The following is a 23,248-nucleotide window of genomic DNA, read 5'->3' as shown; positions in this document are numbered from 1 at the left end:
CTGTGTGCCTGGCTCCTTCCACCTGTCTGCCTAGCCTCAGTAGCTCCCCCTGATCCGTCCTGACCATGTTGACTACCAGCTGAAATGCTGTGAATATTGCCGACTGTTAAGCAGTGAAGTTATCGTCACCCAGCGCTCCTCACACACAGCTTCTGTTCCAGGAAGTCCCCTTATCAACCACTTCCAGGGACTCTCACTTGCTCTTAGGACAAAGTCCAACTCTCTATAGACCAGCGCTTCTGTTCCAGTCCGCCTTTCCCCTCACACCTTTGACTTCCTAGTCACGCCCTAGGCTGCAGGCAGCTGGACATTGTGCTTTTCCTCATCTGGGCCACATTTTCCAGCCTCCATGACTTTGTTCTTCCATCACAACATCCCAAGGCTGCTTCAAGGCCTACCTCACCCACTTTCTTCCTCACACAGCCACCCTCACCTCTGTCCTGCTCTGCTCCTCTCGTGCCCTCCTGGCGCTCTCCCCTGGGTTATGATGGGTTAGCTGTCTGTCTGGTTATCCCCTACTCCCACCTCTCTGATGCCCCATGTCCTTTTCTGTTCAGAGTCCCTTCCGGGATTGCCCATGACCTCCATGATAAAGTCCAACCGGGGTTAGGGTCCTCAGACCCCCTCCAATTCTGCTGAGGTCACTCCCATGTGTGGACCCTCTGCTCCAATCAGAATTGTCTCTTCTCTAGTCTTGAAACACTTGGTGGTACCCATGTCACACCTTCAGTCCATTCTCTCCCTCCATCCTCGCTGCCCTCTACTTTATTTGCTTGTCCAAACCTAGCTCATCCTTTAACACTAAGTTTAGATGGCACTTCTCCTCCATGAAATGTTTCTTCATTACTCTGGTTAAACTTCTATTTCCTACCTCTGAACTTTTGTGACATTTCATTTCTATTGACATTTGTTCCATCTGTCCTTACATTCTCATTTTGGTACTTGCTTATCTAGACAATTAATTATCAGCTCCTGGAGCTGATGTTCTATTTCTTAGGCTTTTTCTGTTTTTAATATCTCCCATGGTTTTGAGTATTGTGTCTCAGCATTGTAAGTTACTTGGTGAAGACATATTGATTGAATGCTAACCATGTACCTAATTTGATTCGGAGTAACTACAGGGTTCCCTGGCTTGGGAACTGTACATTTACCTTCTTCATATTTTTCTTTTCTTGCTTGCAAAATGGCAATAGTTTTATTCCATAAAAGAATGGATGGGACAAAGCTAAATTGGACATATGCTGTATTTTTCAGTGTTGTGTATTTTTATTATTACTTAAAATAAATTTGCTCCTAATTCAGATGTAACAGAGGAAGCCAGTTTCTCTGGGGTGTGGCTGCACTCCCCAGCTAACTTGTGGTAAAAGCTGATAGGGTTTGGATTCTACTAGATAGCTTAGGAAACACCCAACACAAAAGTTCAGTAAATTCTACTTATTAAAAGCCCTCAGAGTAGAGGGCTAAAACAAGCTCTGCTGCACATAGGGGAAATAGGTGATGCTTTTTCCTTTAGAAGTTAAAGCTGAGGCATGAACCTAGCTTGTGCTGTAGTGCACCATCAGACCCCTACACCTATCTCCCCGCTGGACATCTCCACTTGGAGGACCCACCAGCACCTTGAACTCTTGACAGCTGAAGCTGGCTCTTTATTTCCCTTCTGAAGATCCTCTTTATCTCCTGTGGTGGCACCACCTTCCAGCAGTTCTTGGGAACCAGGCGAGCCAGGGGGACCCTCCTGTCCTTTTTAGTGCTCCCATTCCTTATGCTGACTTTCCTCCTGAAAACCACCATTGTCTTCCATTCCTACTCTTAGTGCCCTAGTTCAACCAAGTGCAGAAGCCTCTTCATGCTTGAATTTCCACAGTGCCACCTCGATGATCTTTCTAAACTGCAAATGAGCATCTTTGCCACTGTTTGAGACCTGTTTCTGTTTTCTCTGAACCAGATGCCTCTCCTCACCTGTCCACCTGCAGACAAACTCATCCTTGGAAAGCCGGCATGGGTGTCTTTTCTGCTGGGCCATCTTTGGTTCTCCCAGTGAATTGATCTCTTCTCTTCCCTCTACTTGTGTAGCTACCCCACAGGTCCACAACTGCAGTCTCATACTCTCTCTAGTTAGGGTTTCCAGTCTGTTTTCTGTACTAGACCATGAGCACCTGGGATGACAGAGTGACTTATTCGTTTTTGTATTGCTGTACCCAGCGGGCTTCCCAGCACCTGATAGCAGATGCTTTAATGTCTGTTGACTTGACCATGCAAATAAATCATCGCAGGCTGGTGATCCAGGAGAAAGATGGGATATGCTGTCTTCTCATTTAAGTAGGCATCTTGTAGCCCCCAAACAGCTAGTAGCCATTACATGACTTTGCTCTGCTCTGTCCCTCTGTGCATTGGATAGGGCAATACTTCTCCTCTTGTGCTCGATCTCCTTCCCATCAGCCACCCTCTGCATTAGGAAGCATATTTTCCCTACCCTCTGCATGGTGCAATGGAAGGGTCACTGAATTTGGATTAAGCAGACCTAAGGACTCATCCTGGTGCTTCTGTGTGACCTTGGACAAGTCAAGTATTTTTTTCTCAGCCTCAGGTCTTCCTTCTGCACAATGGCAGGGCCAGTGTAGTTAGACCACGATGAGTGGTTTTAGAAGTGCTCAGGGGTAGGGGGCAACAGCTGGAATTGGGGCCTGGACCCACCTTCAAGCACAGCGGCTCCACCTTGGTGTGTTTTTATTTGTTCATACCTTTTGGTAATATTTAGTTTGAACAAAATATTCCTCAGTCAAAACCTGTTTGAAAATCCCTGGCTTAGATGAATTTTAAAATCCCTTTCCTCCTTGTATTATCTTAGGCACCATACTTCCTCATTTACTAATAAGAAAAAGGCTGTACTGGTCTTCTGAAAAGGATTATTATTGTCCAGGAAGATTTCTCTCCCTTTAGTTTTCTTAAAGTTGAAAACTAATCATAGGTCCAGCTGGTTCTCTGAACTGACTTGACTTCTACAGCCCTGGCTTGTTTATATTTTTATTGCCTTTCCAACCTTTGTTCTCAGTTCATGCTGAGATTTGCTAGTTGACTATAAGACACAACTCTGCGGTGAGGTCACCTTGGAGATTAGCTTTCTGCTCTAAGAGATCGGAGGCAGGCCCAAACTTGCCTTCCTGTGAGTTGAGTGGAAAGAGAACCATTGGGCATTGGCAGAATTCATTTTAACGTCCGCCATTTAAAAAAGCACTTGTTAAAAAAATGTTGAGATGGTATAAAAGAAAAAAAGGCATTTGCTGGATACCTGCCTTGTGGAAAATGTGTTGGAGGCAATGTGAGGAGTAAAAACAAAGGCTGTACTATGTCTTCTCTTGGGAGCCTATAGACCAGAAATCATTCAAGAAAGTTAATCATTCAATTAACCTAAAATTTTGAGGGTCATAAATGTTTGTTTCCTATTGAAAATAAAAAGGGAACTTGTGAGCCCTTGTGACCTTGTTGGTATAACCTTCAAAAATGCCTTGAGTTCAGACTTGCTCTTTGAGATCTGAACCCGAATCCCCTGTGGTTGGTACATTAATGGTTCAACGGATAGAAGGCATGTTACAAACTCTGTAGTAACGGTTACTCAGTGACTGACTTACCGTGTGTTCTATCTTTTAAAATGAAGCAAACTCACCACAGAAAGCATGGACTTTTGCCTCCACACCTCTCCACGTGCTGTCACTCAATCTGGAACACTCTTCCCCCTGTCCTCATATCTCCTTACTATGATTAACTGATGCTTTAAGTCCCTGTTTAAAGGGTGGTATCTTTCGGGAAGCCCTCCTGAGTCTGGGTTTACGGACCCCTCTTGTGTCCTCCGAAGACATCTTGTACTTAGCCTTGATATAGAGAGCACTTGTATTTTATTGTAGCAGTCTGTTTCATTATCATTATAGTCTGTAATACTAACTTATATGTAGGACTTACAGGGTACTAACCATAAACACACTTAACAATATGTGAATTCACTTAATCCTCTCATTGCTGTAAGGTGGGTACTGTTATCATCACCATTGTATACACCGGGAAACTAAGACACACAGGGGCTAAGTGACTTGCCCAGGGCTACACAGCTAGGGATTTCAATCCAGGCAGTCCAGCTCCAGAGCCTATACTCCTAAGCATGATGCCACGACTGTCTTGCTTGCAGGTGTATCCCAGGGCCCAGCAATTTGCTTGGCACGTAGAAGGTATTAAGGCATACTTGTTGGAAGAGTGGATGAAGCATGACCCTCACCTCCAGGCACTTCCTGCATGGTGGCCTGGTCACAGAGAGCTATAACATGGGGTCGGGGCAGAGATTTCAGGAAAGGTATAGACCCAGAGCTGAGGGCCTGATGCGGAGGGAGAGACTCATGCTGTCTGGGAGTTGGGGACTGACCATGTGGGCTCAACATTCTCCCACAGGGAGCCGGGTCTCCACCAGGCAGTGACTGCCCTTTCTGGTTGTGTCAGAACAACCTGGAATGTGTTTTGTTCTGAATCTTGAACTAGTCACCCAGATGACCTCAATTTTAAGAGAAATATTATGTATTTGATTTGTAGAAATCTATTAAAAACAAAAAATATTTTCTCTCAATGTTAAACAGCAAAAAAATTAAACTTGCAGGAACCGTCTGCACAGCGGAATTTCCAAAGCACAAAGAAAAAGCAATTTTCTTTTTAAAAGGATTCTGAGCCTAAAGAACTTGTGTGGAGGGGGCTATTGTGACCCTTCCCCATTCGCAGAGCCCTAGGCACTCGGAGGGAACAGGACATCAGCAGAGGCTGGCTTAGGGAAGGCGTGGAAGGATGCATCCCTCCCTGCCTGCAGCTCTCTCATCCTGAGTGCTAGCTGCTAAAATTAACAGGGGTTTTACCAGCACTCATTTGTACGTGTTCTGGTAGGTTTTAATTACAGATTAGATACATTACAGCAGGGATGTGAGAAAATTTTGCTTTAACAAAGTCTGTGTTTGGTCTTGCCCCCGCTTCCTGAGGATGCCGGACTCCTTCCCAGCACGTGGGTGCCTGGCCTCTTCCCCTTCCCCGGGACCCCTCCAAATCCTTCCCCTTTTCTACTGAGGCTTCCCAAGTAACTCCATGGCTCACTAATCTGCCAATTTTTGGAAATCCTACATTTGTCGTTGGTAGTAAAATGGTAAAGCCAGTATTACATGATACCTTCCCACATCAGGAAATGGGGCTTAAGACCCGCTGCTGCCAGTTTTTTGAGCCACTTAACCTCTCTGAGCCTTTACACTAATAACAGTTCCTGTAGTACGGGGTTGTTATGGGGATTAACCGAAGAAATATGGTGTCAGGCACATACCACCCCCTCATGGGCCAATCCTGTACAATAGGACCCGAGAAGCTTTCCTTTGTCTCTGGGTCCTCTCTGGTCCTGGTGGTGTCCCAGAAGTGACCTGTGGGTGGAGATGGTCTTCTCACCCACCACATACAGCAGACACAGGCACAGGGAAGTTGAACAGGGACTGAAGCTACTAATCTAGTGTCTAAGTCCCTCCTACTGGGAAGGATCCCTTCTGGGCTACAGAATAAAATGTGCTAGAACAGCTTAATCACTGGCTTATTTGTTAATCAACTCAGGGAGAATTTGGCTGAGGAAGCTAACTTACATTTGGGGCATTAGTCTTTATTAACCCTATTGCCTGTCTCATCTTGATCCTTTGGTTTGGTTTTGTTAAAAAAGAAACTGAAGCCAACCCAAACAGAACAAAAAGGTTTATTGCCCCAGAGCTGGCAGAGGTACCTGGACACCCACCTCTCAGTTCCAGGTGCCACCCATTATCACGCATCCTGGAAGTGCTCCCAACTTCCTGGTACTTATTCCTCTACAAAGCAGGCCGCAGGGATCTTTCATGAGATTAAAAAGTAACTATTCCGAAGGTCTCACTATAAGTAAGCAAAAGCTCACTGGGGTAGAGGCACTGCTGCCTCAAAGTCAGTAACCTGAATTTGGGCATCCTGATCTCAGGGCTGTGCTGCCCGGGCAGAAAGGGACAGCAGATCTGAGCTGTGGGGATTCCTGGGGTTTGGGTCTGCCGCTGGGGTCAGGAACAGGCTAGTCTTTGCCTGGGGATTTTCATTTTTACAGTTCTCAGTTGTTTAATCTAAAGTAGCTGGAACTATGGGGCGGTGGTGAGTGGGGTGGCATGAAAAGACCTGACTTCTGGGCTATGGGATCAGGATTTGATTCTCATCATGACTCATGGGGAAATTCTTTTAAAAACACAAGCCCCATTGCTCTTGCCAGACATTTCCAGGCTGTTAACAGTTGCTGACATTTGCTAAGCAACTAGACAGGTACTGTGCTGTGTGTTTGACAGATGTCATTTCATTTAATCCTCATAACAACCCTGCAAGGTAAGCCTTCGAGGTGGGCATTCTGTCCCCACTCTGCAGATTCGAAACCAAGCTGGCCCAATGTCAAATCATTAGAAAGAGGCAGAATTGACACTTGAACCCAGGTCTGACTGATGCCCAAGCCTGTGCATTTAGCAGAATGGAGGAAAAATATCAACAAACTCTCTCCTGTCCCCCAGCTCAGCAAAGTCCGTGGCAATAGACGTGTTTCCCTCTACCTAGTAACATGGTCAGTAGCCTCCCAACTCCAGCACCTCGGAAAGGGGGTGCGGATTTGCCTCCAGCGTTGCCGCAGGGAGGGAGGCTCAGGCTGGTGACAGAGCCCAGCACTACGGGGCCAGTGATCGCTTGGTCTTAGAGAAATAAGGTCCGAGTAAAACCTGTACCCTGGGAAATGGGGTGTGAGGAGGCCTGCATCCTTTCCCTCAAAGGAAAGGTGCCAGTCCTGTCTAGATTTGCTTGTTTGTAAAAAGCACCAACGGCAAGGGCCTTGGTGAGGTTCTTGCCCTGTGACCCAGACTGAATGTCTGCTGTGAGGAGAGCTTGTATAAGGCAGGAGCATTGGAGCTGGGCTGTATCCAGGGCTGAGGTCAGTGTTGGGTGGAGCCCAGTGGATGTGCTTTTCAGATTGGTTGGCTCTTCTCCTACCTCCCCACAGGGCTTAGGGAGCATCTGACCCAGCCTTTACTCCACAGGCCTCAGGGCAGACAGGCCTGAGAGGTGAAGGGATTTGCCCACAGTCACAGAGGTTTGGGGTAGGGTCCCGGTTAGAATTCCAGTGCCCTGTGCTTTCCTCTTCCCTGCCAGGCTTTGTGCCTCCTACTTGTTCCTGGTAAATGGACCCACTGAGAACTTTGTGTGGGAGGTCTGCAGTCCCAGTCACCTCTGTGAGCATTTAAGTCTCTTTTTGTGTTGACGTTTCTCTTCCAGGAAGAGACGCTTTAGTAAGTGCAGTTATTTCCTGGACTTGTGCCACCATCCTTCCCTCATGAACTGTGAGGAGCTTACAGGTGAGTCAGCCAACATGCAGGGGTGCCTCACGTGAGGATGCCTGAAGGGCGAGTCCAGGCCAGCAGGTTTCCTGTTCAGCAAATATTTATGGAGCCTCATGCCCAGAACTGGAGGCCAGTGTGGTAATACTCTCACCTTGCCAGACAGAAAGCTGCCAGTTAGCTGGGGGCCGCGGACATGTAGTCAGGCGACCATTCTACAGAGTGGTGATGTTTCAGAGCATGACCCAGGGTGTCCGGGAGGAGAGCGGAGGGTGTCTCACCCAGTGAGGGCTCAGGGAGGACTCTCTGCAGGGGATGACAATGCAGCTGGGAATGGAAGAGTGAGGGAAGGGGCAGGGGAGGGGTTCTAGGTTAGAAAGAGGAGGCCGTGTGGGGACCACACCTGGTTCAGTGCCAGGAACACAAGCTGGAAGAGGAGATAGATGAGGCTGGAGAGGAAGGCAGGGGCCAGGCCTTGTGAATCATGATGAAGACGTTGGACATTTTCATGAGGGCAGCAGATCGTGAGACCTCAGTTCCATCTCTCACTTGCAACCTACCATGGGTGAGAGAGCAACTCTTTGAACCCTGAGTTGACTGCCCACAAAAGGATGTGTTCTTCTAAGAGATCTCAAGGCAGAACAAGTCAGGGCCCCTATGCCAGGGATAATCACTAGCCCTGACACTCCACGCTGGCCACCAAACCAGCTTTTGCCCTTGGACGTGGTTTAGTTCCAGACACTGAGGCCAGGGAAGCTCTCGTGCATCCCACTGCTCTGTGCTTTATTCCCTGTCACAGGCCACAACACACACTAGATGACTAATTGTGGGCTCATACTGTCACCAGCCACACTGCAGAGCAGAGCTCCATCCTTGAAAGCCAAATGCCATATTCTGGGTATTTTTTGTTTTTGTTTTTCTCAATGGGGCTATCTTTTTGTATGTTACTATTATGAAAGTAATATATGTTCCTTATAAAAAAACTAAACATCCTGGAAATGTATACAATAGAAGGTGGAATTTCCTCCCTCCTCTCATAATCCCATTTCCCCAAGAAAACCATTATCCTGCCAGACTTTAAAAGATAGGCATATATATGTATGCCCAGACATTTTCTGTTGCAATATCCCAAGTAAAACAAGGCTCTCAGGCCCCTCAAAATGTCCTCCAGTTCTTTCTGGAAGTCACCAAAAGGGTGCCTCAACTGTGTCGGTAAACCTGTCTGTTGGTTGTGTCTCCCTGTGGCAACTTCTCCGTTTCCCTTTTTCCCTGCTTCTTGTGTGTCTGCTGCTCATGGAAGCTTGGAGAAGTTAACAGAAGCCAGACACCAAGGTCCATGCCATGGGTGCTGTCTCCAAAGTTTCCAATTCTTTTTTTTTTTTTTAAACTTTGCCCAGCCTTTTGAGGCCTGTTTATTGACATGCGCAGACCTATACCCGCGGGGCCTGGAACTTCTCCTCAGCACCACCGCCAGGCCCATCAGGAACTTATCCCACTCCGTCTGTATCTCCACTGTGAACCTGCCCTGCAACAAGATCGGACACCGGACAGCAGTGGGAAGTTGGTGGGGTCCAAGCGTAGCCCGCGTGCATGCCGGTCTGCGAGCGGGCTCAGGGCCGCGTGCAGGTTGTCCGCATGCCGCATGGTCATGCCCACCGCCTCCAGCATGCGTGGTCCGTGGCTCAGCAGCTGCACCTTGTCAGGGTGGCTGCCCAGGTGCTTGAAGTAGGCCTGGGTGCTGGGGTACACCGTGAGGAGCCTGCGGGAGCAGGGGCGTGTGGGGAGGGCGGTCCCTCCAGCGCCTGCACCTCAAAGTTACCAATTCTTGTTCGGCAGAGTTGGGATGTTGAGTGTCAGGCAGAGCTGGGGAAAGGGCCACCTGCTCACTGTGTGCCAACCACCCTTTGTCACTGGGGGCCCCAAGGCTGCTCTGCTTAGATCCTCAGTCTCGAGACATCTGTACCGAATGGTGCCATCAGCTTCTCTGCTAAAGCCTCTTGCAGGGGCCTCAAATTCAGTCTGGGGGTCAAGTGGAAGGGGAGATGCTCTTCTCTCTCATGGCTCTTTTCCCTTTTCTCTGCCTCTGCCCACCCTCACAAAGAAAAGTCTCTTCCCTCCCGTCCTTTATCTTCAAAGAGTTTATATTAATGTGTAGAAGCTCTGTATACATTATCACTATTAACCTTCTTATTGATCTATATTGAAATATTTGTATCAGTTTATATTTAACATTGTTAGCCTTGTGCTTTGTTCTTAAGAAGTTTCCAAATTTATTTAATTAAATCCATCTAATTTTTCCTTTGTTACCTCTGTGTTTTCTGTTCTGCTTATAAAGGACTGTTCTGCCCCAAGATTACAATAATATTCTTTTGTAGTAATGTAGGAATTGTATATTTAAGTTCAACTATCTGCAATTTGTTTTTGTGAATGTCATGTGTTGAGTGGAATTTCTTTAAAATTCCCCATAGATTTGGGTGTAGAGGCTAAAAGCTAAGAGAAGAGATGGAGGGAGCAACTCAGCGGGCTCTTGGATGCCCTGTGTGGGGGAAGCTTGTTTGCTGAAAACACAGAGGATTGTGTTCTTGGCCAGCTTGGAGTTCCATCTGCTTCCTGCTGAGAATGACTCTCAAACCTGGTGTCTTTAGAGCCAGTCTTTCCCGTGTGATTTTAATCCAGGCTTCAGAGGTTGAGACGAATATGCTCAGGGCTGCATTCTGTTGCCTGTGAGGGCAAACTGAAGAATCACTGTGGACCATGAGGACTGAGTGTTAGAGAGGGCCAGGACTCTCCTGTCCACAAGGCCTGGCTCCACACTGGTGGGGTGGGCAAAAAACCATGAGTTCTTGAATTGTTCTAAGACCCATGGCATCAAGTGGCATCCTTGTTACCTCCTGGTTAACTTCATTAATGATGGGGCCTCAGTGCCTGGCATGTGCTGGGACCTCAGAATATTTATTTGTTGAATTGTTAGAAATCCATAAGGAAGGAATGGGGATTCCCAAGAAGATGATGGTCAAAACAGGAGAAATTTAATGGCAGTCCTATGTAAGATGACATCCATCCATTTACTCATTCAGCAAATATTAGGTGAATGCCTGCTATGTGCCAGGCACTTTTCTAGGAGAATAAGTGTGTTATTTTTCCAACAACAACCAATTCTCTGCTTCTCCAACACCAACCGGGTATTCAACAGTTCACTTCAATTCTGACATTAACTGCTTAGAGTTATCGTATACTCCGTAGGTTAAGAGGTCAGTTCCACAAGATTGCCCAACTTCAGATGCCAGCCAAAAATGGGGCCCCCAGGGTACCCGCACTTCTGCCTGGCTGACTACAAAACTGAGTTTTCCGTGACCACCCTCCTTTCCCTCAGATCTGATAATTTGCTAGAGTGACACACATAACTCAGGAATTTACACTAATGATCGTGGATTAAGGATAAAAATGTACAGCCAGATGAAGAGGTACATAAGACGAGATCCAGAAGGGCTTCAAGTGCAGGAGCTTCTGTCCTGGTGGAGTCAGGGTGCACCATGCTCCAGGCATGTGGTTTTGTTCAACGAACTGGAAGCTCCCTGAATCTGTTGTTTAGGGTTTTTATGTGGGGTTTCATTACACAGGCACAATTGATTAAATCATTGACCATTGCGACTGAATTGAAATTCCAGCCCTTCTCCCCTCCTGGAGGCTGAGAGTGGGGCTGAAAATCCCACCACTCTCATCACATGGTTGGTTTCTCTGGCCACTGGCCTCCATCCTGAAGCTATCTAGGGCATCACCACTAGTCACCTCGTCAGCATTACTCAACTGTGGTTAGAAAGAAGTTTGTTATGAATACAAAAGACACTCCTATCACTAGAAAATTCCAAGGGTTTAGGAGCTCTGTCCCAGGAACCAGGGGCAAAGTCCAGATATATATGTACCACAATAAGATATCTGCCCTTGTGGGGCTTACAGGCTGGTGGGAGAATACACACAATAAGTTATATGATATGTTGGAAGGTGATAAATACTATGGGAAAAAAGGCAGAGCAGAGTAAGGAGGGTTTGGAGTGCAGGTAGGTAGGGTTGGCAAATGTGTTACAATTCTAAAAATGTTTCAGGTGAGAACTCATTTAGTTTTAGACAGAAACCCAAGTACTGTGGTTGGTGCAGAATAGAATCATTAAAAGAAGGGACATGGAGGGCGCAATAAGAAATAAAGCATATGGTTGAAACGAATTGCCTTGATTCATTATTCCTTCTAATAATGAGTTGTGTTCAATTTTGTGTGGTCAGCATCAGACAAGGGTAATGTCAGCACTAACTCTGAATCAGGTTCCCAGCTAATTTGAGGCAGGCTTAAAATAAAGTACTGACCAAAAACCCAGCACAGTAATGTGACATTGTAGTCGTGTGGTCTGCTAGGTGATCCGAGGACGGATAGAGCACTAGATAGGTGTGGAAGAAGCCCCCTTGGAAATGGGGTCCGTGAGGCCAGCACTGAACCTAGAATTGGCAGATTTATCTTTTCTTCCCTCGTTACAGAGCTGGATGTTGACATTCTTGAGGTGTTGTACTCATTTGTTTCTGTAGGAAGAAGCTTCAAACAAACCCTGGCGTCCATCAAAACATGCACATTCCTCAGAGAGCTGTGTTAAAGTCTTATTGAAGTGATTGTTACATGAACTGGCAAGAGAGACTTAGAACTGAGGGTAGGTTTAGAAGACGTTTGGTCATCTACTTCAACACCTCATTTTATAGATGCAGGAATTGCCCAAAGACACTGCAGAGAATTAATGGGTATCAGGTCTCCTGACTTCTTTTATGGTGTTTTTCCCAACATATTGGTCTGTCCATATTATAATTTTATGCTTAGAGTTTGGAGTTAACCGTATTTTTTATGAATAAATATTAAGAGTGACTAAGAACTCTGCCCCTCATAGGGGTGAGTCTGGCAGCCATGTTTCTACCAGGTAACCCTGCTCCATAACTAACTGGATTAGTTGGAACCATTCACTTCTCCTTCCGGGAATTTGGCCTGAGTCCCAAAGTTGGGAACTGAGTCATGAAAGCTGCCTCAGCTGTCAAAGGAAGGTCATTAGATTCCCTACAAGCTGTCTTGCCCTAGTTCTCAGATTTCATCCTTCCAATAAAACCCTTGTTTTATTGATGCTAATTCAGATTGGTTTCTGTTATTTGCAACCAAAAAAGTCTTAGCCAAGAATCTTAGAAGCTGAGGACTAAGCACATCATTTATTTTCAGATATGAGTTTTAGATTTAGAAGTCATGGTTCTTTAATATAGGTTATTACGACATTACCATTTTGGTTATGATGTTAAATTATGAGGGCGTGTATTAAGACTTAGTCTACTTGGAACTACGAAGAGACTGAGCAATCACTGTGAGGGGCTTGTCCTCCAAAAAACTTATTTTCTTTTGTGTTCTGTTAAGAGTCTTGACTTGTGTATTAATAATACTTATATGAAACAGTGTGGAAAAATGCGTGAGTTGAATGTTCCAAAGGACAAACTCATTTCAAAAGCAATCTCAGTTTCTTCATCTGTAAAGTAGCCATAATAATACCTTCCTCATTATGTGAAGAAGAGTAAATTCTGTTAATGAAATAAAATAACGTGGGTGTTTAGAGCGGCAGACTTTGGTCCAGATCCTACTCTGCCTCTCACTAGCTGTATGAGTTTGGCAGATCATTCAATCTCCCAGAGCTTGAGTGGCCTCATCTAAAAGCAGGGATAAGAATAAATACTTCACAGGATTATTTTGAAAGCTTTTTGCTTGTAATGGGAACTTGACAATTGTTAATGTTCCTCCCACACCTGTTATGTCCTTTCAGGCTTCTCTGTTTGCCATGGGTGGGTTACAGAGTCATAGGCTTTGCCAGATGATTGTTACAGCTTGGGTAGTTGGAGGTTATGAACTAAGATGACAATTTGAGAATGGGAAGGACTCAGCCCAACCCATCTGAAGTACAGTCTCTGAGAGGGACCAGGCAGGTGCACACAAAGCCTTTTGTATGGCTGTTAAGATGAAGGGCAGACCAGCTGTGTGTGTGTGTGTAAATATTGATCTCCTGAAACTCATGTTTGTCATATGGTGTCTGAAAACTCTGTGCATTTCTGAGTAGTGTCTCTGAGCTGAGGGCACTTGGGAGGGGTGGAATCGTGGCAGGGGGTCCCTGATTTTGATTCCTGCCTTAATGGGACTGTATAAATATGCTGGGGGTCATCCTAGGCCAGTAGGTCACACAGGACCAATAGGTAGAGTTTTTGTTGTAATTTTTTTTTTAATACATTTATTTATTTTATTTATTTATTTTTGGCCGCGTTGGGTCTTCGTTGCTGCGTGCGGGCTTTCTCTAGTTGCAGTGAGCGGGGGCTACTCTTTGCTGCGGTGCGCAGGCTTCTCATTGCAGTGGCTTCTCTTGTTGCAGAGCATGGGCTCTAGGCATGCGGGCTTCAGTACTTGTGGCACCCAGGCTCAGTAGTTGTGGTGCACGGGCTTAGTTGCTCAGCGGCATGTGGGATCTTCCTGGACCAGGGATCGAACCTGTGTCCCCCGCATTGGCAGGTGGATTCTTAACCACTGAACCACCAGGGAAGCCCTGTTGTAATCTTTGTTTACATCAGAGGGAAATCCTTGACTATAAGACAGAGAAACAGCTGTGTCTTCTGGCAAGGCAGCAAACCAAGGTATCATAAGTATGGTGTGGTGGAAAGAAAGTGTGGTGGAAAGAATATGGGGACTGTGGCAGACAGATCTGGGTGAATCCCAACTCCACTACTTACCAGTTATATTATCATGCATCTCTGAGCCCCAGGTTAAGCCTCTTAAAGTTGGGGTAATAATATCTAGAATTAAATGACATAAAATGAATGTCATGTATGTGGAAGTGCCTGACATGTATGTCCTTACTTTTAACAAAATAGCTATAAAATGACACAAACATATCATTTTGAAGGCTACTTAAAAGTCTGTTTTAATTAAAATAAACCAATTCCTAGATCTTAAAGTTCTCTTGAGATTTTAGGAATCTTTATCCCAGGTCAAAATGCATAGTGACAGGGCCAACCAGCTGGGCCAGTTCCAGACCCCTGTGCCCAGACATCACAGGCAGTGGAGAGACAATCATCATTGGATTGTCCTGACCTCTTGGCCTCTGTACCAAGACATATGGGTACTTGGCTTGGTCTCACTGACGCCAACCACTCAATTCCTCATGTTAATGAATTGTAATGACTTTATTAGTTTAGTTCTTTAGAGTAAATAGTATCCTTGTTGGCTATCTCTTCAAGTTTTAATCATGGTATTGAAAGTTAATTACAAAAGATCAACTCTCTAGAAACTCAGTAATTATAAATGTTTTTGACACCTATGTCGAAACTTACCCTTCAATTAATAATATCAGGTTGATGTTTCTTAGATTTTTTAAGGTATCAACTACATACTCACAAATGTCATTAGATCACACACACACACACAAAAATTATGTTTAAATGTTTATGGCCTAGAAACTGACCAACAAGTTAACATAGAAAAGCCAAAAATGGGGCTTCCCTGGTGGCACAGCAGTTAAGAATCCGCCTGCTAGTGCAGGGGACACGGGTTCGTGCCCTGGTCCGGGAAGATCCCACATGCTGCAGAGCAACTAAGCCCGTGCACCACAACTACTGAGCCTGCACTCTAGAGCCGGCAAGCCACAACTACTGAGCCTGCCCGCTGCAATTACTGAAGCCCGCGCGCCTAGAGCCCATGCTCCTCAACAAGAGAAACCACTGCAATGAGAAGCCTGTGCACTGCAACGAAAAGTAGCCCCCGCTCGCCACAACTAGAGAAAGCCTGCGCTCAGCAATGAAGACCCAACATAGCCAAAAATAAATAAAAATTTTAAAAAATTAAAAAAAAAAGAAAAACCCAAATGTTTGAGGTAGGCCCCCTGTAGCTGATTTAAATGGAATCATCTCCTAATGGCTGTTTAAAGCACCTGAATAAGACGATTTTTCCATTTTCTTCTCTAGATCATCAATGGTGTCTTGCCAGGTAGTCCGTGAGGCTCCATCCCACCAAATTCCAGTCAGGATTCAGCTGGCAAAGGGGCAATCCTGCTAAGCATAAGCCAAAAAAATTATCTGGAGAGAGTTCAGGAAACAAATGTCCCAGTCTAGGGTCTGGTGCCTGGGCAACGGCAGATCTGAGCTGTTAGCACTTTGGCGGGGGCTGAGAGTGAGGGCTGGCCCACCCACACGGAGGCCTCTTGGTCATTTCAGACCTGCTCATCTGAGTAGCTGCTTGGTGCAGGGAGCCAGAAAAAAGAAGCCCAAGACAGGGTTCTTGCCCTCTGAGATGGTAGAATATGAAACAAAATGTTACGGACCACAGCATTGTCCAACTTTGGGAGAGATGAGACTTTTGCTGTGGAGGAGGCATGGGAAGATTGAACAGGTGCTGGGCTCTGAAGGCTCATTGGGCTTGGATCTTGGGGTGGGCGTGGGTGGTGAACCAGGGAAAACATCACCCAGACTTCTGTGCTGTCAGTCAGCATCAGTCAGCCTGGATTTCTTTATTATTTTTATTTTTTGGTCACACCGTGCGGCATGGCGGATCTTAGTTCCCTGACCAGGGATCGAACCCATACCCCCTGAATTGGAAGCGCGGAGTCTTAACCACCGGACCGCCAGGGAAGTCCCAGCCTGGATTCTTATCATGCTCAGAATCACCAGGTTATAAGAAGGCAATTTCTGCAGAACTGCAGCTCAGTTGATTTGGCAGTTCCAGAAAATGAGTGCGCAGGCTCTTGGTTGGAATGACATTGTTGTAGCCATCACAAAATATTTATCAGTGTATTTATCACCATTGGCTGCAAGAAACTAGGCCACGCTAATCAGGATGGATTCGGTTCTCTGAGATGCCATAAGAGGCATCTCAGGGGTAAATAGCTGACATGGCCTGCACCCAAATCTCCCTGGGTCTTTGTTAACCAAAGGAGCATAGGTTCTGTCCTGTCAGGAGCTCCTGGAGGCCTGACTGGACTAGACATGGATCTGCTCCAGGCTTCAGCCCCCAGCAGAGCCTGTGTCCTCCAGCATCCAGAAGTCCATCAGTGGACTTCGGGCCCCAAGGCTTTCATGATTTCACAATCAGCACCCCTTGCTGCCGTAGGTTTGGGGCTACAAAGGTCCAAACAACAGTCCAGGAGCACTCAGGCATAACTTTCCCAGTGGCCTCTCTTCTCAGGAGACTGTCTCTTTCAGAGCCAACTCTGAGCTTTGCAGGCTCTGGGCAACAGAAGGTTACTGGAGGATTATCAAAGGATTAGGGGGCTTTGCTGAGTGAGCATGTACGGGTACTTTCTGCCAGAGTGATTTTTCTGAAACAGATCTGATCATGCCACCCCTCTATGGCTCTGTGTCTCCTGCAGCTGTATTTGGAAAAGTGTTGCCCAACCATACTCTGCATCAAACTCACCCAGCCGATGGCGTAGTTACTAAAATGCAGATTCCTGAGTCTACTCCCTCATCGGTTGAATCTGAATTTCTGTGTGCAGCTTTCAGGAACCATAGTTAAAACAAGCTCCCCACTAAAGTCGGAGAACCAAAGTACATTACAGGATAAAGTCCAAACTGCGTAGCCTGGAGGACAAGGCCCACCAGGATGCTGCTATGCCCGTCTCTATCTTCTCACCCCTCCTGGAAGCACTTACCTACCCTGCACCCCCAGTGATGCACCTCATAGAATTAGGGTCTCCCTCTCACCCCCACGATGTTCCTACTACTTAGAACACCCTCCCTCCCGGCCCCACTTCCCTTCCCCTCGTTACTCTTTTATTCTTAACAATTAGCTCAGCCATTGTCTTCTCTGGATTAGACACGCCTCCTCTAGGTACCTGTTAGTGCTGCCCACGCTGACTCATAACCGTTTGGTACTTGTCTTTCTTCCCATTGGACTATGAGCTCCGTGAGATGGGGCCATGTCTTGTCTTGTTTTCCAAGTGTGTGTTATGTTCCCTGGCCCTTAGTAGAGGCTCAGAAACAGTTGGGAATAAATCAAGTTTTCAAGTTAGAGGTACCAAAGCCTTGGGTCTATTTGGGTTGAGTACATCTTCTTAACAAAACCCAAATACTGGCGGTGGTGATTGTTTTTAAATTCTAATCTCTCAAAGACAACGATGGGAATAATAAAGAAGTAATAAACTTAGGCTATGCGATGAATTATGTACACTTCACTGGAGATTGTTAGGCATTATATGTGCAACAAATTTCAAATGGAGGTACAATCATGGTGTGGCCCTGTCCTCACTGTACAAAATCACACTCAGGGGGCCGGAATTAGATGGCGGGGGTGTTGGACGGGTGGGCCACCGCTGGGAGTTGAGGAACCCAGGGCTGAAGCTAAGATAAGGGGTCAGGACCTCCAAGGAGAAAGGAGTCAGAGGTCTGGGTCAGCACTGGCAGGTGTCCTGAGGGTGGCTGCTTCCAGGATTAAGTAACCTGACCAAATCCTGAAGGCAGCAGTTTGTAGAGGCACAAATGCCACCATCATCAAGAGTCAGGAGCTGGGTGAAAAGTGGGCCAAGGATGGTGAAGAGTTTGGAAAAGGCGGGCTAGCACTTCTCTCCAGGAGCCCTTGGGATAGCATGCCAGGCCTCCATGATGGGGTTTTATAACGAAGGCCTTGTTTTGGGCAGTCAGCTGAAGGTAGCTGTGGGCCCTGGGCACGTGTTCGTGGGAACATGACATCTAGGGGAGGACGGGCATCTGGACAGCATGGTCAGGAACCCCTGATAAAATTCTTACCAGCCTCCCCCACTCCTCTCTCCCTTTAAAAATAAACAGTAGAAATTTATTTCTCACAGTTCTGGAGTCTGGAACTCTGAGGTCAGGGTGTCAGCACAGGAGAGTTCTGGTGAGGATCCTTTTCTGGGTCACAGACCCCTGACTTCTCACTGTATCTTCATGTGGCCAAGAGCAGAGAAAGGAAGCAAGCCTTCTTGTTCTGTCTCTGACTCTGGCACTGACCACGGCTTTTGTGGTGTTGGAAAAGGCCACCATCCCTCTTCCTGCTCTGGCCAACCGTAAATGGTGACATTTTCATCAACTGCCCTGCCCCCCCAATGAAGTCATCTTGTGAAATGGTAAGCCTCTGAGTCTGCGTGTTTGAAACTTTAGTAACACTGAAAGCTGTGGGCCTCTTTACAGCAGGTGTCTCTGATACAAGATGCAGGTCCGTAAACACTGCTGCCTGTTTTACCTCTGCACACTTTTTTTTCGACCTTGGCCTGACGGGACGCTCATGTTTGGCCTCCCTGGATTAACTGAGTCTCTTCCCAGAGCCCCAGGGAGTGTCAGCACTGGAGTGGTTGTTCCAAATGTCTCACCACTTATGCCTCTTTAGCTTTCTTAAATCCTTTCGTCTTTTTATTTCCAGTTTGGCCAGTACCTGCCATTCTTTTCACCTCATCAAAATGTTGAATGAAACAATGTTTGTTCACCAGATTTCCCATGGAACCATGCTTTTGGGGAGTATCAGAGAGGCAAATTGTTTCCGTGTTCTCCAGCCTCTGTCCTGGGCCTTGGTCCTCCCAGCTTGGCTGTGTGCATGACCTTGGGCGTGTGCCCGCCTCCAGGTGGCCACCCTTACCCCCCAGTCCCACTGTACTCTGTTTCATCATCATTTCAACCCCTTCTCCATCTAACCTTGCTGTTCCAATCGCAAAATTTGTTTCTCCTAGTGTTTTAAGCACTGCAGTGCCTTTGGTGGTCATTGTAGATGTACTGTGCTTTTGAGAAGAGGGTCTGACAAGTATATACATGCAATTTTGGGCCTTTGCTTGATACTGGTCTGTTGCTCTGGTGCTTTTTTTAATTAAAAGGGAGGCAGGTATGAGCGCGGGCTGAAGACAGGACTGGGGTCATCAAGACTTGAGCCTGATCTATCTCTGACATTGAGTCTCCCTCTGGCCTTGGATGAGTTCCTTAAATTTTGAATGAAGACTCTGATGAAGGGTCCAGGAGTTTCTGGGGGACATGCTAAATATTGTTGAAAACACTAATTATTGAAAATATCTTCTCAACGGCACAGCTGTATCCGTTGGCAAATGCCAAATTTCTTTTTGCAAGTCCAGGGTCAGATACCCTAGCTTCCCTCTGCTTGAGCACCATCAGATAGCTGTCTCATTTTTCATCAGAATAGGAATAGCAGGCATAGGCATTCATTAATTGTAGCTATTAAAAAAAAAAACAAACTCCTGAGCAAATTCAAGTAGAATGTGATTGTGAAAGCCAAGCCCTGTTGCCAAAGAAAGGTGTGTGTGTGTGCGTGCGCTCTGGGCCACCTGCTATGTTATGTAATATCTGATCCTTGACCCCTGGATGTTATCCAGTGAGTAGCTGGTTGGATTTGGGGTCTAACGTGCCTTGGGAGCTGTTCATAGCCTTGCTGGGAACTAGATGACTATGGCGTTTCAATCCTGCTTGATAAACAGTCTCTTCCCCTGGTCCATCTGACACAGCCCGGCTGGTTTGCAGGGCCGGCAATCGCCTACTGTGTCTCTAGAGAAAGGCTCTGAATGGTCAGCGAGGAGCTGCCACAGAGCTCTTGGCAGCCCATCCCAGGTTTGCAGGAAGGGTTTCGGGGAATTTTGAGGACATCTTCTATGCAGGGATTTACAGGCTTTCTCTGTTAAGGAACTTTAACATTGTAAGCAGCTGCTTGAGTTTTTTGGAGGGAACGTATGCATTACTTCCACTCTAAGCCAGGCTCTTTCTTTGGGGCTGGGCCAGGGCCTGTTGCTGCCAGTGCACAGGGCCTAGGGGACCGTTACAGCATTGGATTTGTCTAGAATAGCCTATTTTTAGCTGTTGAGTGAATCAAAAATGATATTTCTATCACACCACCTAAGTCAACCAAGCTAGGCTGCTGTAATGTAACCAAGATGCAGACTAATTTGAGGCACCTAATGGTAGGGGGCAGTGTGCTGCACTGCTAGACAGCTCTGCTCCACACACACACTCAGGACCCAGAGTCTTTCCATCTTGTGGCTCTGCCATCCTGAATCCTTAAGCTTGTTTCCATGGTTACCACAAAACCAAGTTCCAGTCAGCAGAGTTGGGGAAAGAGCATGGAGCGGCCCTCCTGGTCCGATGTCACATCTGTCACTTCCACTCCATTCTGCTAAAGAGAGCTTAGTGACCAGGCCACATGTACCGCAAGGCTTGAGTAATGCTGTCTCCACCTGGGCAACTTGGCACCAAGTCACTGCTCTGTTATTGTGGAAGAAGAAGTGAATGGATGTAGTGCATAGCTAGCAGCCTCCCCGTAGCCTATTCTTTTAAATCATTCAGATACTTTATGAGTTCTGTGTTCAAAGCCTGCCCTCAGGGTTGGATTCATGGGTAGGAGGCCTGCACGCTTGTGCTTGATTTAATGCCCTGCTATTGCCATCTTGAAATTCTAAATAATTTTTTAATAAGCTTTCATTTTTCACTGGGCCCGCAAAATTATGTAGCCAGTTCTGCCTGCCATTTCCCAAATTAGCATTTTCATTCTACCCTATTCAATATTAACTGAAAATCCATTTTATAGTAAGACAATCATGAAAGGTCACAGGAGGGATGGGATGCAAAGGTGAGTGAGGTTCAATATCTGGCGTCTTCCAATTCAGGAGGGGGGTGAGAGAAGTGGAGTAGTTATCATTCAGAAGAGTCCTCCACACGCTGCTGTGAATATTCCTGGGGTGGCCTCTGATGGTGGTGCTGTTGTCAGGGGGTAGCGGGTGGTGGTGTAAGATATTAGCTCTGGATAGGATAGTTTTTAAATGAATTGTTTCAAGCCTACAAAAAATAGAGAGAGCGATCTTACAACTATCTATGTATCCACCACTTAGTTTTGTCAACTCTTAATATGTTACCATGCTTGCTTCAGATATTTTTAAGAAATTCGAATATTACACATATAGTTGAGCCTCCTTTGTGTCTCTTCCTGAATCTCATTCCCCTCCCTCCCACCTAGAAGTGATCATGAATTTGGTGTTCATAATCCTCAAGCATAGTATTTTTCACTGCTTATATATGTATCTATAAATAATTGTTAGTACTTTCACATGTTTTAAATTTTATAAAAATGGCAGCATACACTATTCATTCATTCATTCAACAAATACTTACTGAGTAGCTACTATGGCCAGGCACTGTTTTCGGCGCTGGTGGTGGGGGAAATGATGGCCAACTCCACCGAGCGGGCCGTCACCATTGCTGGTGTGCTGCAGTCTGTTACCGAGTGTACCAAGCAGATCTGCCTAGGCATGCTGGAGATGCTCTCCCAGTCCCCAGAACGGAGAGTCATGACCATTTTGTACCAGCCCATGCCAGATAGCTCTCTAGTCATCTGTGAGGGTGGCCAAGTTTGGTGCAGAGATGCTGCAGGCTACCCAACACCATCGATGACCTGGAGGGACCACCTCTGGATGCCTACTCAATTCAAGGACAACTCACCACTTCTCCACTCCATCTGGCTAAGCTGAACCAGGCGGCAAGACAACATTCTCACTTTGCCGTGATGCATGGTGAGACTGGATTTACCAGAATTGACTCCAGCCTTCCAGAGATCAAGGCTATTGGGCAAGTTTGGATGCATTTAGTCAAACTACCCATGAACTCACCATTCCAAATAGCTTAATTGGCTGCATAGTCAGTCACCAAGGCACCAACATTAATGATATCTGCCAGATGTCCAGGGCCCAGATCAGAATTGCCAACCCAGTGGAAGGCTCTCCTGGAAGGTAGATTACTGTCACTGGTTCTGTTGCCAGTATTAGTCTGGGCCGGAATCTAATTAATGCCAGGCTATCCTCTGAGAAGAGCATGAGGTGCAGCTAGAATGGTGTAGGTTCACTCATAACCCCTTTATGCTGTATTCTCATAATCCAGCTGTGTAATTTCTGGTCAGTGATTTCCAGATTTTAAATTATTTCTGAGTGTTCAGCTTCTACACAACTTTATCTTCCCCTGAGAATTTAAAAATCACATTCTCTGTTCAGTTGTTAATGCTGGGATTCATATTTAGTTTTATAAGCTTTTCTCTGTTTTTAGTTTTGTTTTGGGTTTTTTGGCTCATGGATTTTATTTGTGTTTGCTGATAAGAAATGTAAGAGCAGAATGTTAAATTCAGTTTAGTTCTGTAATGTCAAGAATTAAAAATAAAAAATGGTTTGGTTAATAACAACCAGAAAAAGTAAGAGACTAAACAAAAATTCCTGCCCTCATGGAGTTTGTACTCTAGAGGAGCAGCGAGACAATAAGCAAGAAGAGAAAGTAAAAACATATAGTATGTTTGATAGTGATAACTGCTAAGGATATAAGAAAAAGCAGAGAAGGGGGTATAATGTCAGGATGGGGATGGGCAGTTGAAATTTTAGACTGAGTAGCCAGGAAGGCCTTGCTATTTCTATCCTGCTGCCATTAGATATTTTTTCTAACCATTAAGTTTTGAGATTTATCAATTTTGAAATACATACTTTTAATTAGTTCATTTCCACTGCTTCATGACATCAATAGCATGAATTGGACATAATTCATTTATCAATTCTTCAGTTGATTAATATTCAGATTGATTTTTGATATTCTGCTATTAGAAACAAGGCTACAAAGAGTACCCCTGACCATGTCTCCACATGCACTAATACAGAATAGACCTAGGAGGAGACTGTTGGGCCAGTGGACATGCATTTCTTCAACATCATTAGATGTTTCCAAATTGCTGTTCAAAATGATCATATCCATGTACACTCTGCAGAAAAGGGTTGCCATGGCAGACCTGAAGCTGCTGCCTTCTAGAAGGGCCTGCCTGCTAGGTTGGCCCTTGGCTG

General features: G+C 45.9%; 2 pseudogenes; one reads left to right on the top strand and one right to left on the bottom strand.

Annotated features, from left to right (window-relative positions):
• LOC133087135 (hemoglobin subunit mu-like) overlaps positions 1–18,677 on the bottom strand; it is a 32,719-nt pseudogene extending 14,042 nt beyond the window's left edge.
• Positions 18,678–20,977: 2,300 nt separating this feature from the next.
• LOC133087134 (poly(rC)-binding protein 1-like) lies at positions 20,978–22,259 on the top strand (annotated as a pseudogene).
• Positions 22,260–23,248: the final 989 nt, after the last annotated feature.

Source organism: Eubalaena glacialis, chromosome 3 (genome assembly GCF_028564815.1).
Source record: "Eubalaena glacialis isolate mEubGla1 chromosome 3, mEubGla1.1.hap2.+ XY, whole genome shotgun sequence".
In the NCBI taxonomy this organism is placed as follows: Eukaryota; Metazoa; Chordata; class Mammalia; order Artiodactyla; family Balaenidae; genus Eubalaena; species Eubalaena glacialis.
This window is presented reverse-complemented; position numbering and strand designations above follow the sequence as displayed.